This window comes from Phodopus roborovskii, unplaced genomic scaffold, assembly GCF_943737965.1.
Source record: "Phodopus roborovskii unplaced genomic scaffold, PHOROB, whole genome shotgun sequence".
Taxonomy (NCBI): domain Eukaryota; kingdom Metazoa; phylum Chordata; class Mammalia; order Rodentia; family Cricetidae; genus Phodopus; species Phodopus roborovskii.
Genome location: NW_026126425.1, coordinates 1 through 17,420, shown reverse-complemented (window position 1 = coordinate 17,420; position 17,420 = coordinate 1). Strand labels below are relative to the sequence as shown.

The window sequence follows — 17,420 nt, the reverse complement described above, 5'->3', positions numbered from 1 at the left end:
CAGATGACTCAGCCATTAAGAGCATTGGATGCTCTTCTAGAGGACCCAGGTTCAATTCCCAGCACCCTCCTGATGGCTCACATCCTGCTGTAACTTCAGTTCCGGGGGACCAGATGCCCTTTTCTGGCCTCCAAGGCCACAAGGCGTGCAGGCAGAGTACCTGTACACTGGAAGCTTTAACAGCAAAACAAAACAGACCTAACCCAAGAAAAGTCGTAAGCTGTCGTTTGAGTAACAGTGACTTAGGTTGTGCTTTTAGAATAGTATGGTAGTTGATTAGTTGCTGGTGTGTAGATGCTTCATGACATGGCCATAAAAGCAGTTTGTAAGTTGTGCTATACTTGTCAAAACCCATAGTTTAGTGAATCTGAGTACAATGCCTGGCTAACATTTACTGGTTCCTAGTAGAAGTTTTAGAAATAGTTTCTTTACAGCTTCCTTTATTTCCTTTTTGTGTTGGAAATATTAAAAAAGTAAACTAGCTTGACTCCTCTCCATGTGAAGTAGTGTTGTGTGGTCCATAAGGAGAATCAGCTGTTAACTGAGTTAACTGAGTCGTCAGTGTAATGCTGTGCTGAGTTCTTTCTGTTTGTTGTGGTTTTACTGACTCTTTTTCCATTCCAGGAATGTCTGAATCTGAACAGGCTCTTAAAGGTACTTCTCAAATTAAACTACTCTCAACTGAAGATATAGAAGGGATGCGACTTGTGTGTAGGGTAAGTCGTTGTCCCTTCATGGGTAGAACAGGGTTAAGAGTTCAGATAGGGCATCTGTGATTTGTGGTTTATAAAGCTGTAAGAATGTTACAATGTGAACTGTCAATAGCCATCCCGTAACCTACTTTCAAAACATTTTTTTATACTTAAATCATCTGTTTGAGAATAAAACTAAGAGTGATTCATCCGTAGTTGCCATTTTCTGTGATCAGCTTTGTATTGTTCATTTATTTACATAAACATATTTACTGAATTGGTTTTTGGAGACAGGGTTTCCCTGTGTAGCTTTGGAGGCTGTCCTGGAACTTGCTCATGTAGACCAGGCTGGTCTTGAACTCTGAGGTCCGCCTGCCTCTGCCTCCCAAGTGCTGGAACTAAATGTGTGCACCACTACCGCCCAGCTCAAATGATTTTACTTGACTGATGTTTTTCATAAAACAAAGAGTGCAGAGTATCTGTTTTTATTTCTTCTTAAATGTACTTATTTTCAGCTTGCTAGAGAAGTATTGGATATTGCTGCTGGGATGATCAAAGCAGGTGTGACTACTGAAGAAATTGATCACGCTGTACACTTAGTAAGACTTTCCTTTTTTATTTTAGAAGTTTCAAATTATTAGACTTTTTACTTCATTTTATAATGTTCAAAATATTTTATTAATTTGAAAGCTTACTTTTGCATTGTTTCAAATATGGGAAGCATTCCATAGCTATTACAATGCCTACAGATCTTGGGCATTCAGCCATTTCTCAAGCAGCAATTGAAAATATTTGGGAAAAATAACTTATATTTGAACAGACATGTTTGTGTTCTTTTACTCCTTGCTACTATTAATGTAAATATGGAGTATTTGCAGTGTAATGTAAGTAATACAGTAATGGTTTAAAGTATACGGGAGGATGTGGATAGCATATATGCAGTTGTTACACTGTACAGGAGACTTGAGTGTCTGCAGTTTGGTAGCCAGCCAGGTGTTAAGGTACCAAGTCCTCCACAGATGCTTAGGCATGCCTATGTATGTGATGCTGAAATCGAAGGGTGCTTGAGACATGTTATTCTGAAATCTGAACCTTTTATCAGCTTTTATAGCATTGCTTATCCAGTGCTTATAATAAACCATACCACTACATATGCCAGCTGCTCTGAAATACAGACCAAATTGCAGAAACTAGACCAGAAATCAGTTTCCTTTCATACACACAGGAAAAAGACAATACACAGATGAGCTAGGAGGATCCTGTCTTAGTCAGTGTTGTGTTGCTGTGATGAGATGCCATGCCATGACCACAGTAGCTCTTACAAAGGAGCATTTATTTTGGCCTTGCTTCGTTTCAAAGGGAAGTTCATTACTATCATGGCAGGGAGGGAGGCGGCAGGCAGGTAGGGGAGGAAGAGCCCACTCCTTTGATACACTTTGTCTAACAAGGCCATACCTTCTGCCGGAGTTCAGCCCCTGGTGACTAAGCATTCAAATATATGAGCTTGTGGAGTCTTATTGAAACCACAGCATATCTTAAAAAAAAAAAAATCTTATTAACAAGGCAATAAACAGATTAGATAAAATTTGTGGTATATATGTGACATAGTAATATCTTTTTGTTTTAAAATAAAGATTGCTTGTTAGAGTCTTTTAGATGTAGACTAGTTACACATTGTATGTCTCAGTTGTTAAACAGTTGTAGCATGGACAGTGGGTTTTAACGATTTCTCCCAATCAGCCATTACTTTTGAGGTGGGGATGAAGCTGACATTCCATAGTGTTATAGTCATGATGTTATTATAAATGGTGACTACCTTCCTGGAAGAACTTGACTATATGCCTTGAGTTTATGAAAATGTTTTAAAAATTAAAAAAAAAGAACCCATTGTTTAGTTTGTGTGGGGTAGGATTTGTGTGTGTTTGTGTGTGTGTGGGAGAAAAAAGCTTGTGAAAATCAGTTTTTTTTTACCATGTGGTTCATGAGGGTGGAACTCAGGTTGTCAGGCTGGTGGGAAATGTCTCTACCCTCTGAACCATTATGCTGGCCTTGTAGGTCTTTTATTTAGACTTACATGAATTTTGGTTGGGAGTATTGTATGTGTTAGTATGTCACAGGTAGGCATTTGAGTACTTCCCAGGGCCAGGGCTCTTGAAGGTATCTTCATAGTCACTCATTTGCCATCACCAGCATCCTCTGGAGGTGGGTGGGTGGGTGCTGCTGCCACTTCCATTTATAGGGACTGAGGAAGAGGTGTTAGATTATTCAAGTGGTGAAGCTGGCCATCTACTCAGGGATAGAAACTGACATGGTAACTGCAGAGTACATCCACGTCAGGGGAAGTGCCGGAAGGATGTGGTTATTTTCTCTGAACAGTATTTTCTGTCTCAGGGGACTGCAGGTTATTTGCAGAGCTCTAGAAGTAATGGAGTCTCTCGTAAAATTATGAACTATTGCACGAACAGTATCTTGTGCAGCCATTAGAGATGTGTGAAACTGAAAACCACTGCACTGTGTGGATACAGAGTCTACAGCACTCTGATTATCATGTGTAAGATTCACACAGTGTTTTCTAGTTCCACAGAATTCATTTCAAAAGCGTCATCAAATTTCACAGGAAGTACTTTACCACTTCTTAATTGTACATATATTCATTTTCTTGTTATAGGGATGGAGTTGGCCTTAATGTAAGAGGGAATTATTAAAAATGTGTTATTTTTACGGAATATGTTTCCCAAGTAGTGGTTAAGTCAGAGTCTTTATATGATGACACTTTTTGTATTATGTGAATTTGCTTCTCCTTTACATGGAGACCAGCAAACTGGTTTGCATACAGTATATTTAATTGCCATATAGCATATTAGACACTGGGCAAGATAATATCTACTGCCCTGGCATGGTGTCATTGTATGTCTGAGTACCAGTTTCTTTCCTGTGAATTCTAAGAAAAGCCTGGGTGTGTGTTTGCTGTGCACATTTATGTATACATACACACACACCCATCACTATTTTGAAAATAAAATAAGATTAGTTCTTATACTAGCATCTGTGATAAAATTCTTATGATTTTATGATCTGATTAATTATATACAGATTTTTTTTTCCTTTTGTACACTCCAAATGATTTTCTCTATATTTTAATTTACTGTAGGCATGCATTGCAAGAAATTGCTATCCTTCTCCCTGAATTACTATAATTTCCCAAAGTCTTGTTGTACCTCAGTGAATGAAGTCATCTGCCATGGGATTCCAGACAGGCGGCCTTTGCAAGAAAGCGATATTGTTAATGGTAAGAAATATTTGTGACATTTCATTGTGAGTAAAGAAACAAGTTTTGGGAGTCGGTTAGGTTGTTTCTGTTTCTTGACTTGTTTTTTTTCCACTATTTAAAACTCAGCGTCACTCAAAATTGAAGGAACCCCACTTTGTTTTTTATTTTGAGACAAGGTCTCTTTTTAGAGCCCTATCTCTTCTAGAACTCACCATGTAGATCAGGCTGGCCCTGAACTCACAAAATTCTGCCTGTCCCTGCCTCTCAGTGCTAGTGGATTTCCTGCCACCACACATGGCAGGAAATCCATTTTTATTGATTGTATGTTGCCTTCAGCATACATCTAAAATTATATGTTCTATACAATCTGTATTTCTTCAGTGTATTTCATATGTGATTGGTAAGTAGGCAAAGGATGACAGTGCAGAAGTAATATTGTATCTATTATATAATTTTTCCCTCTACCAAAATTTACTAATGGTTATGAAGAGGTCAGGGTAGGTTTTCAGGAGAGATTTCAGAGAAACCCTTAGTTGTAATTTATAAAGTCCTTATAAAGGAAAACCTGCAGAAGTGCCTTTTTAAAATGGAGTGGCTTTGGACTCCCATACTCTGCTGTCTTGGAAACACTGCATGTCTTGAGCTGCAATAACATTTCCCTTTGGGATTGAAAGTATCAGTGAAGAAAGTTCCCTAGAGAAAAAGTAATCGGCAGTCTTACCCACTGTGAACTCCAGTGACAACTGGCTTGGCAAAAGATGACCCCGGTGCCATCATAACATGGAAGTTATGGGGATAACCAGCTACTTTTGATTTGGTTTAAGAAACTCATGGGTCAAGCCGTAATTGGCTAAGTCATAGGCTCCAGGGGACATTAGGGTACTACCATTCTGTTAAATGAACACAGCATTAAAGGGCACCCTAGGTTTTTACCTTTATACCCACAGGTTAGTACAGCTCTCAACTTTGACCAGAGAACCTCCTTTTTGTAGTAGATGGGTTAATAATAGAGAGACTCATTTGTAGCCAATATGCAGTGAAACAAGAGAGACGTGTGCTTAGCTCTACATGGAACATCTCTATCACACCCTCATCCCCTCACCCTACCCCTGCCCAGACTCAGGGACCATGTTAGAAGGAGGGCAGAAAGAGCCTGAGAGTCAAGTCTGTAGACATCTGCAGGGAAACAGTGTTTCCTGGACACGGCAGCCTTGGGCACAGGAATTTACAGCACCTGTAACTGAACACGCGACTTTTGCCTGCCAAAATTTAAGCATTGGGTGGAGTGTGGAGGGCTCGTGAAGTCTAACCCTTAGCTGAGGCGCAGCTGTGGTTTGTGAGGCGGGGAGGGGGTCAGGAATGGTCTGACTGCAGGAGGTGTCCTACACCTATATGCATATAGGTAACACCTAAGAGGACTTGGGAGTGTTTAAAACTAACACATAAAGTTGGGAATGGAAGAATGGAAGGAATAGAGGGTGGATTTGGTCTACACTTCATTATATTCATATATTAGCTCACTCAAACAATAAAAATTAAAAAATGTAGGCTTCCCTAGATATAGTCATGGCATGTATTATATATGCATAAAATTCAACTTATACATTGCAATGTCTAATGTAAAGTTTGCGTTTGTATGAGTGTGTTCGTGTATGTGTGTGTGCATACTTGTGTGGACACCAGAGGTTAACTTCAGTGTTTTCCTCTGTCACTGTCCCCTTATTTTTGATGGCTCTCACTAATCTGGGACTTACCGTTTAACTAGACTAGCTGGCCAGTGCATCCCCAGGATCCTCCTGTGTCTGCTCTCCCAGGGCTGGGCTCACAGGCATGTGTTCCACACCTGACTTTATTTACTCAGGGATCACTTTATCATCGGTCTCTAAAGGCCTCTAAGGGCATTTTTTTAATTACTAATTGAAATTAGTCTTTCTAGTGTCCAGAGAAGCAAAAGTCAAATTAGAGGCGACAGATAGAAGATATTAAATATAATATTGTCTTTATTATAGTTGTTTCTGACTTTTTAAAGGTTGTTTATAGACATAAGTTCGAGTTCAGCCCTAATACTCCTACAATATTTAATTATTGTTATTATTTGCAACAGGGTCTCACTATGTAGCTCTCCCTGGTCTTGAACTCATAGAGTCCCTCTGCCTCCCGGTGTGAGAGTAAAGACATGTACCACCACACCTGGCTAAACCTTATCCTTTTTGTTATGTGCACAGCATATGGCGTTTTTGAGGAATGAATTGTCTACTCTGCAGTGTTGTTAGCTCCTCAAAATCTGTAGTGTGAAGATACTCATTTAGTGTGTTCTCTAGAGAGACGTGTAGTTTATTGTAGTGACACAGTAGTAATCTTTTAAGTCCGGGATGAAGACGGGCAAGTACTTACAGATGGAAGGAAGACCAGTGGGATTTTGAGATTGGCTTTGCCCCCTTGTGTCCCAGGAAGAGTGAGCTGAGATAATTGGGGATGTCTGTTTAATTTCAGAACTTGGATGCAGTCGTCAGTTCAGTGTCCGCACCTGGTTAGTTATCTTACACAGCTGTCCTCTAAGTAAGTTTCTTCTGTCACAGCGGATCTCATTACTAGCGTAAAAGCTCACCACTGCCTTATGCTGCACAGCCATGCTGTTGTTCCGTACAGTGAGCTCAGTCGAGTTTCCCTTGGGGTTTCCTGTAGGCAGCACTCACTGAGAGTGCAGGCAGATCCTTTTCATTGGCTTACCTTTGCCCTTTTTCCTTCCAGTGGACATCACTCTTTATCGAAATGGTTATCATGGGGATCTAAATGAGACCTTTTTTTCGTTGGAGATGTGGATGAAGGAGCACGGAAACTTGTTCAGACTACGTATGAATGCCTGATGCAAGCCATTGATGCAGGTCAGCCTCAGCCATGCACCACACACCACACATCACCAGCGTGCAGTGTGACTTCCATTTCATTTAGTGTTACTCACTATGTTTGAGGCAGGTTCCACTGTGTAACAGGCCTAGCTGTCCTGGAACTCCGCCTGCCTCTGCCTCCTGAGTGCTGGGATTAAAGTGTGTGCCACCACTGCCCGGCTGCTCTTTTAGTTTCTTAATATTAGGGTTTTATAGCTGTTATCCTGGACATTGATGGTTTCCTGCTATTACAGTGTTACTATAAGTACATTTCTCTAAGATCCTTTTCAGCCTGTCTTAGGCCTTTTTTATGTTATTTATGGGAATGGCAGAACAGGAAGGGCTTGTGGTTGAGACTACCAATAAAAGGATAGTTTGAGAGCAATTTTCCAGAAAGTTCCACAGCCTTTGAATTTTTACATTCACCGTGTTGTCCTCATCACACTAGATTCCCATCAAAGCCCTGACATGTTATCAGCAGAGTATTGAACAGGGGTGGGGGGGGTTCTTTCTTTGTTTTTATTTTTTCTAGACAGGGTTTCTCTGTCTAGCAGCCCTAGCTGTCCTGGAACTATCTCTGTAGCTCAGGCTGACCTCGAACTCAGAGATTATCCTGCCTCTTCTGGGATTAAAGGTGTGTGCCACCATCACCCAGCCAGAGTGGAATTCTTTAGCAAATGCATGGTTAAGTCTAATAAGATTGATCTATTTTTATTGTTTTTAGTATGCTGTTTGAGAGAGCTCTTTTGATTTACATAAAGGCTGCATGGGTTAAAGTGAAAATGATAAGTTATTAGTGTGGGAAGTCCTCCCTACCCAAATGTAGTTACTGTTAAATAAAATCTTGAAAATTTTAGGTGGTTATTACAGTAAGATAACAACTTTAGTGTTCTCACTTTTGTGAGCTTCAGTTTTCTATTATTTTTAAGGTTTTTACCCAAATAGTTTGTGTAGTGTTTCTGTCGTTTGCCTGTATGACATGATTGACCTAGCCAGACGTGTGGAGTGCTGTACAGCGACATTTGGCAAGGAGGTGACCAGGAAGCTGACCACCATAGCAGTAGTCAGGAAAGAAGCAAGGTGTTGAGTCTGTAGGTGGTGCTACCTGTAAAATGCAGCGTTGCTGCTTGCCTTAGCAGCACAAGCTGAAATGCTAGAGAAAGATACACAAGATCTTAATACACAAATGTAGGAAATGTTCCACATTTTAAAGAAAAATCCAACAATGTTTGTAACAACCTCCCCTCCCCCAGTGTGCGAGTATTGAAGAGCTTGAATGATTATTAAAATTATTTCTAGAGTAGAAGTCTTGGTTGTATCTGTTAATGGCACTGTGAGTCTGGTAATACTTTATTTCATTTCAAGAAGTTTAACTGTATCTTTGGTGCCTACCCATTAGGTGCCATCTATCAGCCCTCTTCCATATGAAACAAAAATGTTTCCAGAGAAGGCTCTTGGGATCAAGGTTGTCACCAGTTGTATATTTGGGGGAAAGAATCCTTGCTTCCTCTGCCATTATTGTTGAATAAGGATTTCTTTCATTATTTTTCATTGTGGCTTAAAATTTGGTTGTATTTCCACCACCTCCTAAGACTGTAAGCTCTGGGTGGGGTTGAAAAAAAATTACTGGAAAATGTAGCATGAATAATAAAATCCAGAGACAGATATTGGGGTTCCGAAGCTGAAGATTAGAAAAGCAAAGCAGCCACTAGAGATTTCTTACCTCTACCAATGTTCCTGTTCTCAGCATGACTGCAGAGTGACCGACTCCTGTCTCCCCCTCCTTCCTAGTCTCTCTTAGTGCTGGGATTAAAGGTGTGCACCACCACCGCCAGCCTCTATGGCTGGGATTAAAGGTGTCTGCCCCCACTGCCTGGCTTTTGTGGCTGACTAGTGTGCCAAACTTTAGATCATAAACAAAATATCACCACAGGAAAAGTTATTGTGGTGGTTCCTCAAAGGCTCCAGAAATGTTGACTAAAATACCCGCTGGTTACTCAGACCTTTAATATACGGGGGAAGAAATGTATCCTTTAGGGGAAGTTTTATGGAAACGAGATGGGGTAGCTCACTGAAGAAGAGTGAAGACCCACTTCTAAACCAGGTCTTTGAGGTGGAAGATCACCTTTAGTCTGGCAGCCTATGTGAAACGGAAGAGGGAAGCTTGCTCTCTTCCTACTTGTTCTCACCGTTTCTGGCAAGTTGGTTCCTTCACTGGCATTAGAGCCTCCTACCTTGGGATTCTGGTGTATACGGAAGCCCAGCTGAGATGTCCAGCCTCGTGACGGAACGACCAACCCTTTGTTGGTGACAGTCATTGTTGGACTAGCTGGACCACAACTTGTTAACTGTTCTAATAACAGGGAAAGAGGGTTAGAACAATGTGTTTTTCATTCTGTTGTAATGTTCTTAGGGAAAACAAATGGTGCCTCTTTGATCCCTTGGTGTTCTGCTGGTGGTCTCCCCTTTTTGCATTCAAGGAAGTGCTCCTGTTTTTGAGTCAGTCGCTGGCTCTCTGGATTTCCCTGTGCCTTCGTTTCCTCCTATGAATGTTCAGGCATAAGGCACAGTGTTTCTAGAGGTCCTAACCCAAGGAAACCAACTGCTTTAAGTGCTATTGTTCCTCATGGTTTTTTCTTCTTTCAGTGAAGCCTGGTGTTCGATACAGAGAACTGGGAAACATCATTCAGAAACATGCCCAAGCAAATGGATTCTCAGTTGTTTAGAAGCTATGTGGACATGGAATCCACAAACTTTCCATACAGCTCCCAATGTACCACATTATGCCAGTGAGTACTGTCCAAATACTTAGCTATTTCTGTTTATGAACAAATGACTCAAGTATAAGTCAGGACCTCCTATTTTGTATTTACTGAAGTATAATACTCAATGTATTAGTTATGAGTACACCCCCTTTCCTCCCAGTTTTACCTGTTCAAACACAAGTCAAATTGAAATCTTTCTCACATGATAGTCTGTAGGAGGTATGTGGCCAGGAATAGGTGATCCAGGCTCTGCTATCTTCAGCCCATTTTTCCAGGTCACCTTGAGATCGTTTCTTAGTCAGCCGCAATGTGTCGGGAGATGCTTGGAGCGTGAGCTTGGGGTTTTAGTCTACCAGCTGGGGATTGGCGTAAAATTACCTATATATTTTCTTCAGCTTGTAGGAGTTCAGTGACTTAAGTATGTCTACGGCAAGGGAGACGTCAATGTAATCTACTGAGTCCTCTTGGAGAAACAAATGGATTGTGGCGATCAGTGCATAGCTTGCTGTCATCCTTTTGGTTCCCTAGGTGAAATCATTTCATCTTCATGTGGAGTTCTTTGTGTATTATTTATTGGTTTAATAAAGAGAATAAGATATTTATTAGAAGCAAAGGAAGTCTAAGACATTGTATTCCAGAGGTCTCTCCTCTGGAAGATTAACCTTTAGCAGGAGTGCATGTGTTACTTAGTGTTAGAAGTGATAGCTGCCCGTGAAAGTGAAGCGACAGAAGGAATTTGATAAACATGACTGTATGCACTTAAACACATTTCTTCCTCTTTCTCTGTTTCTGAACTTTTATGTAAATACTCAGTAATGTCTTTGTGCTAATTTTCTCACCCTACAGTAGTTGGGAATGGTGATATATATTCGGAGTTGTTGATTCCTGGGGCACTTGGAGTTCTGCCTGACATTCATACATGAAAAGTGACCTGATGGTTCCAAATGGTAGGGAAGCTAGTGTGGTGCTGGGTACAGCATCCTAGGTGTCACTTGCAGACCACATCATTCTGTGAGTTGTGATGTTAGGAAAGAAAAGACACGGACATTAGGAAACATGTAGCAGCTTTATTCGTATAAGCCCTGAAGTAACTCTAGTGCCCACGCCATTCACGAAACTGACACGCTGATCTCAGCACCAGGGCCATGTGTGCTAGGGCTCAGAGGGGGTGAGAGTCATTCCAAGTGCAGAGGCAGCAAAACACGCTGGTTTAAGTGTGCATAAGTGAGGCTGAAGAAGTAACATTTGTGGGAGGGGAGTCTGTGTTTCATATTAAAGCATTTACTTAACTTCAGAAAGGAAACATGGTGGAGTCGTGGCTCAGTGGTTATGAGCACTGTCTGTTCTTCAGAGGACCAGGCCAGGATTTCCTGCACCCACCACGACAGTTTATTAGCTCTATAATTCTAGGACCAGGGAATTTGATGCTGTCTTCTGGCTTCTGCAAGCACAGACATACATGTAGGCAAAATACCTGTATACATAAAAATGAAAATTAAAAAAACAAAATAAAAAGCCAGGTGGTGGGTGGTGCATGCCTTTAATCCCAGCATTCAGGAGGCAGAAGCAGGAGGAGCTCAGGAGTTCAAGGCCAGCCTGGGATACAGAGCAAGTTCCAGGAAAGGTTCCAAAGCTATAGGAAAAAAAAAAAGTTAAAAAATTAAGAGAAGAAAACGGAGGCAAGTCATTGTCCACATTTGTGTTTCTGAGTCATACGTGACAGAAGTCATGGTGGCAATACCCGAGTTTACCGTCCACTCGAGTTACTGTAATGGGTTTTATTTTATTTACTTTTTGGAGACAGGGTCTCACTGACAGCCCTGGCTGTTTGGAACTTACTTTGTAGATCCGGGTGGCCTTGAATTCAGAGATCATCTGCTCCTGCCCTCTACACCCCGCTCAGGGTTTGCATACAGTGATGTTGCCCCTCAGATAACCCGTGCTTGTGGAGTGAGTTGTTAGCGAAATAGACACATTCTAAGGCATGAGTAGGAGGAGTTACAGTTCTATCAAATAAACAATGGGTGAGTGGATGGGAAGATTTTCTATATTAGCGTATATTAGTTCAGTAGCTTGTCATCTGGGTGCTTTAAGTGCTTCCGGTAGCTACATTGTAATCAGTGGGATTTGATGCTCTACCCTTTGAATCCGTTATACTTCATATACCCCAATATTTAATCAGTGTAAAGTTTCAGTTTTTAGTTTGGCAGTGTGTTGCTAGTTTTTTTTTTTTTTTTTTCATTAAAAACTCATCTCCATTGCTGTGGTGGCTTCAGACGGCACAGCCCTAGATCCCTTCATGTTCTCTGTGACACCATACAAGGACTCTTAGCATTTTCTCTCTGGTAGATCCAGGGCACCCACTCCCTGTAAATCAGAAGTTGCAGGCCATTTAGAGAAAAGTTCATGATATTGGAAAAGAAAAACCTCTTACAGTTCTTAGTTGATTTCTGTTTCCAAGGGTTCCCATGAGTTTAAGAACAGGATTTGTTGTGAGTGCACTTTGGAAAGCCCAATAGTGGTCAAGCAGTGTAGCTGGCTGTATACCAGGAGGGGCTGGAATAGAAGTGTGAGGGTGAGGCTCCATCACACCTAAGCAGTAGCTTGCCCACCCAGCAGGGTAGGTATAGGAAGAGAACCTTGGGTGGCTGACGTGTGTGCCCTCTGGTGGCCATCCTGAGTAAATACCATGCTCCTTTACCTGATTTGTAACTTTTATGGTTTAAATTTTTAGTTTAAAACTGCTCCATATATTAGTTAGGATCTTCTGACAAGACTGTTTATAGTTTTAAACTCTGGTTTTGGAGACAAAGCAAAGCAAGAGTGGTTTTTTTGTTTTTTTTTTTGGTTGTTTTTCGAGACAGGGTTTCCCTGTGACTTTGGAAGGTGTCCTGGAACTAGCTCAGTAGACCAGGCTGGCATTGAACTCAAAGGAATCCGCTGGGATTTAAGGTGTGTGCCACCAGCGCCAGGCAAGACTGGGCATTCTTAATCATGCCTCATGGTGGTCCTGAAAAATACTATTTGTGAACTTGACAAGGGGGCCAAAGGAAGTATTTGGAGTGTGAAATGCAATTTGTTTTCAGGTAGAAATAAATGTCTTCTCGTTATTTAAAAATATTGCCTCCTATGCAGTTTTACTTCCATTTGAGAGATGAAAGATTACTTACAAACCTTTCTGAAAGTTGTGTATTAGTGTGTTCTGTTCTCTCAATATACTCTGCTTCCTCAGAAGCGAGAGGCTTCTGCTATGTGACATGTCGCTCAAACTCCCATACTTATGGAGTTCTGGGGAATTATTATGTGCTTATTATGTGCTCCACCACACCCAGCAGTCATTGCCTTTTCTAATCTGTATTAACATAAAGACTGCTTTTCCACAATGGTGATTGTATCTGCAGCCGAGCCTGTAGCTATCCCTGTATTTTAAGCATAAGCCTGGAATAAAATCTGCCCACAGACAGATGGTTACTGGCGATGGCCTCTTTATTTGAATTGCAGACTGGGAGAACTGGGAGAGTCATGAAGGGGAACTGCCGGAAATGTCGGTCCCTGCGAGCTGTTCAGTTCAGTGCTGTTGGGTTGTGGTGTCTCTTGAGACTTCCTTTTAATTTCAGAAAATAAGGCGGTTGGCGTGATGAAGTCGGGCCACGTGTTTACAATTGAGCCAATGATTTGTGAAGGTGAGTGTGTTCCTGTATTCTTTGTAACGTTTCTTTTTTTTTCCTTTTAATTTTTGCCAGTGCACACATAGTATGTAGAGGACAGACAACGAGGGGAGGGATTGGTTCTCTACCATGTGTGGGCCTGCGAACCAAATGTCGGTTGTCAGGCTGGTGGCAGGCACCCTTTCTGCTGAAGTGCCAGGCTTTGTAACATTTGTTGGGTTTTTATTTATTTTTGTTACCCATCAAATCAATAGCTGGTTCTACTTGCTTCCTTCTCCCGATGGTATCTTGATTGGTAATATGTAGAGAATTGAACATGTAAGGGTTTCTAAGAAGATACTTTCTAAATGATAATTCTTCTGTCAGTAAGTGTAAAGTACTTGACTGTGGTCCCTATTCATAAAGATCTTATCAAAGGATGAGTTACAGTGATAAGATTGTGCCTCAAGCCTCTGTAGAAGTTCCGGTATGATGTAGGTTGGGGAAGAGGAGACAGACAGTTACTATCCAAGTTAGTTCCAGCTGAAGAAGAAGCCATTAGAAGGGCAAACATGTCGTTGAAGAGTGTAACCTGCTCAGGATGGGCATCTGGCCCTTCAGAGTCAGCATCCACACCTTGTGGTTTCATGCAGCATCACACAGAAGCATATCATCCACTCTGATGTCTGGCAGTATTCTCTCAGGTCCTCTGGCAGCACAGGCTGTATGTAATGATGGGCTCCTTGTCACAAGCAGTTGTCAGATTATAACTGAAGTACTTCTACCAGTTCTTCGTTGGGCTCAAGCAGGTGGACTAGTGTCTCCTGAGTTCTTTGGAAGCACACCTTCCCAGGTCTTTCAGGTGTGAATACTCAGTTCTTCAGTGGCCAGAGGTCAACACCATGCTGTTTCTCTGAGCCATCTACTTTGTTTTTGAAGTAAGTCTCTCCCTGGGACGTGGGGCTTGCCAATTAGGCTAGGCTGGCTGCCATCGAGTCCCAGGAGAGCTGTCTAATTCTCTGGAGCTTAGCTTTTTGCACTGGTGTTTGGTATGGAACTCTGGGCCACATACTTTAAAGGCTAGTGCTTTGCCAATGGGGCATCTCCTAAGCTCTCACAGTTTTCTTAGCCCTCAAAAACAAAACAAAAACAAAACTATTTCTCTGAGCTGGAGAGATGGCTGCTCTTCAGAGGACCTGGGTTCGGTGCCCAGCACGCACATGACAACTCACAACTGTATAATTCCATTTCTAGGGGGTCCAGTATCCTTACACAGATGCATGTGTAGTTAAACACCAGTGTAAATAAATACATCATAAAAAACAAAACAAAAAACTCCCAACAACCTATCCCAGCACTCTGGAGGCAGAGGCAGGCAGATCTCTGAAATTGAGGTCACCCTTGTCTACAGGGAGAGTGAGTTCCAGGACAGCCATGGTTACACAGAGAAAAAAAGCAAACCTTATTTCTCTTTGCTTCTCTTTTTTATGGTTGTAAGAATTTTATATTGCAGTCTGTCATCAGCCATTTACAGTTGTGTCAGGAGTGACACACTGTAACAGTGCAGGAACTAATGTTCAAGTTGTTCACTGAGACAGTTCAGTCAGTCAGTCTGGAACGTTGCCAGTTCACATCTCTGCTTAGTTCTGTGGGGGAGGCATTTCCATGTGTTTGCTGAAAGGAAGGCTGATGCCTTTATTTTGGGAATGCCACCTTGGTTTTGATACCAAGAAATATAGAAATTGCTACACAGAGGAAAACTGGGCATGGTTACTTCATGAGTGCGGATGGGAATGAAAGGGGACTTTACCTAACACCAGGTGTTAGGTGGGTAGGACAGTCCATTGAACTGCCTGGTTCCTCTCTTGTTTGTTTTCCAGATGGGTTTTTTCTGTGTAAGATCCCTGGCTCTCTTGGACCAGGCTGACTTTAAATTCACAGAGATCTGCTTGCCTCTGCCTCTAAATGCTGGGCTTAAAGACGTGCGCGCCACCAATGGGCTATTCCTTTCTTGATGCATACTCACCTAGAGACTATTTAGAAATGTGGATGACAAAACTCAGCAGCTGTTTTTGCTTATTTAAGGTGGATGGCAGGATGAAACCTGGCCAGATGGTTGGACTGCAGTGACGAGAGGCGGGGGAAGCGATCCGCTCAGTTTGAGCACACCCTGCTGGTCACGGACACTGGCTGTGAAATTCTCACCCGGAGACTCGATAGCTCTCGGCCTCATTTCATGTCCCAGTTTTAATTTTCCCGAGATGCCTAATGTCTGAACACGTCTTGTACTGTGCATTTTATTGAAAGTACAGAAATGAAGAGCTTTTTAAAAACCACTCCTTTTGTTTTGACTGTGGGTAGGGAAGGACAGCACTTGGTATGTGTCCCCAGAGCTTTTTGGGGGGTCTGAAAAAGCTGAGAAGAATAAAGGAGACGTTGCTGACTTCCTTCAGTCCCTGGCCTCACCCCCTCAGTTCTCTGTACTGTGTTTTCTTCTTTGTCCCTTGAGCACTATGACCCTAAATCTGCTTCTCATTGCTTTACTCTCCGAGACCAGCCGCCAAGGGCCAGCAGCATTCAGGGGGTGCTGAAGATAAGAAATCTTGAAACTTTAGCAACACGTTGCTCCAGAATTTTTATTATATATTGATATATATGTGGAAAATATATGCATACATTCTAAATTCCATATACATAATTACTGAACACTGGCCTTTGGTCTGGGTCGACTCTGCTTTGACGGGATGTTTTCTGTCGTGGCGGAGTCATAATTTGTTGGTGGTTGACTTCTGGTTGGGGAGTGGCCTCCTCTCGCCCTCATGCTCATCATTTGCCTTGTATGTATGCAGGGAGACTTAGGCAGCGTGGGCTGTGTTAGTGAGCATGGTAAGGTCACGTGGGAGGCTGTCAGACTTTGTAGGTCTGGTGTGGTAGAAATAGCTGTGCTGCAGATGGTGGCTGGTTACTGCAGCCATTCCACCACACACGGCCATCGCAGACTCTGTCTGGCCAGAAGTGTGAGTCAGAGCCCTTCTGCTGAAGGTATCCATACCTCGAAGAGTGGCGGTTGTCCTATGGCAGGCAGATGGCCAGGGAAGAATTCACATGGTCCGCAGGCGTGCAGTCAGAGGTGACTGAGAGTGTCACCGTTCAGTAGCTAACAGCAGTGGGGAAGGAACTTGTTCCAGTACTCTAAGTGCTGGGTGGGGGTCACTGCTGTCCCGTAGTGCAGGTGTACCTCCCCTCTGCAGTCGGAGCCTCATCAAAGGATGGCTCTGATGCCAGCATCAGCCTTGTGCTGTTTGCTGGTTGTCCAAGCCCAAGTGTATGCAGTGGAGACACAGCAGATCGTAAAGTTGTCGTGAGACTATCTCGGTACACCAGTGACACATACTTAAGACATCATCTTTTCAGAGTGCCTCAGACCTTATTGCTTTAAGAGAATGATAATTTTTCATGACTTTATTTTAATAATTTAGTAAAGTGATTGAATCTGGTGTAGACTTCTGGGTGTGTGTGTGTGTTTAAAGTTTTTATCAAACTGTAATATTTGTGAATGGAATGCCTTGTAATATGAATGTTAATATAATATGTAAAGGGAGATTAAAGTTTGAATGATTATCCCACCTACTGTAGTTGCTTTGTTGGCATTTCGAGGGAATTCATGGGAATGAGGCTAATTTCATAATCTAAGCTAATCATGATATTGGAGCATACACACACCTTTCCAGGTATAATATTGTACCATAAGTGCATGCTGTTTAATCCAGCCGCGTGCCCAGCGCCATTTGAGATGTAGCTGTATTATGAGAGTTTTTAGGCCAAGAGTATTTAGGGGAAAAGTTTGTATTCTGGCAGATTAGTAAGTGGGGTTGTGTTCAATTTATATCAATGAAAGAAACCAGCAGCAAAATCTTGGTATAGTTTCCTGGGAAAATATAAATATACATATATTTATGTGTATGTATGTGTATGTATATATATATGCATACATACATGCTGGTAGGAATGCTTTCCTTGGTTTGAATTAAAAAACAAAAACAAAAACAAATAAAACCAATGTAGATATTCTAATTACATATCTCCAATAAAAAGTATGTTTAGTTTACAAGACCTCTACTTGCATCAGTGTACAACCACAGTTAATGTAGTAACTT

General features: G+C 41.9%; 1 pseudogene; it reads left to right on the top strand.

The window, feature by feature from the left end:
- LOC127223138 (methionine aminopeptidase 1-like) overlaps positions 1 to 15,596 on the top strand; it is a 31,934-nt pseudogene extending 16,338 nt beyond the window's left edge.
- The last annotated feature ends 1,824 nt before the right edge of the window (positions 15,597 to 17,420 follow it).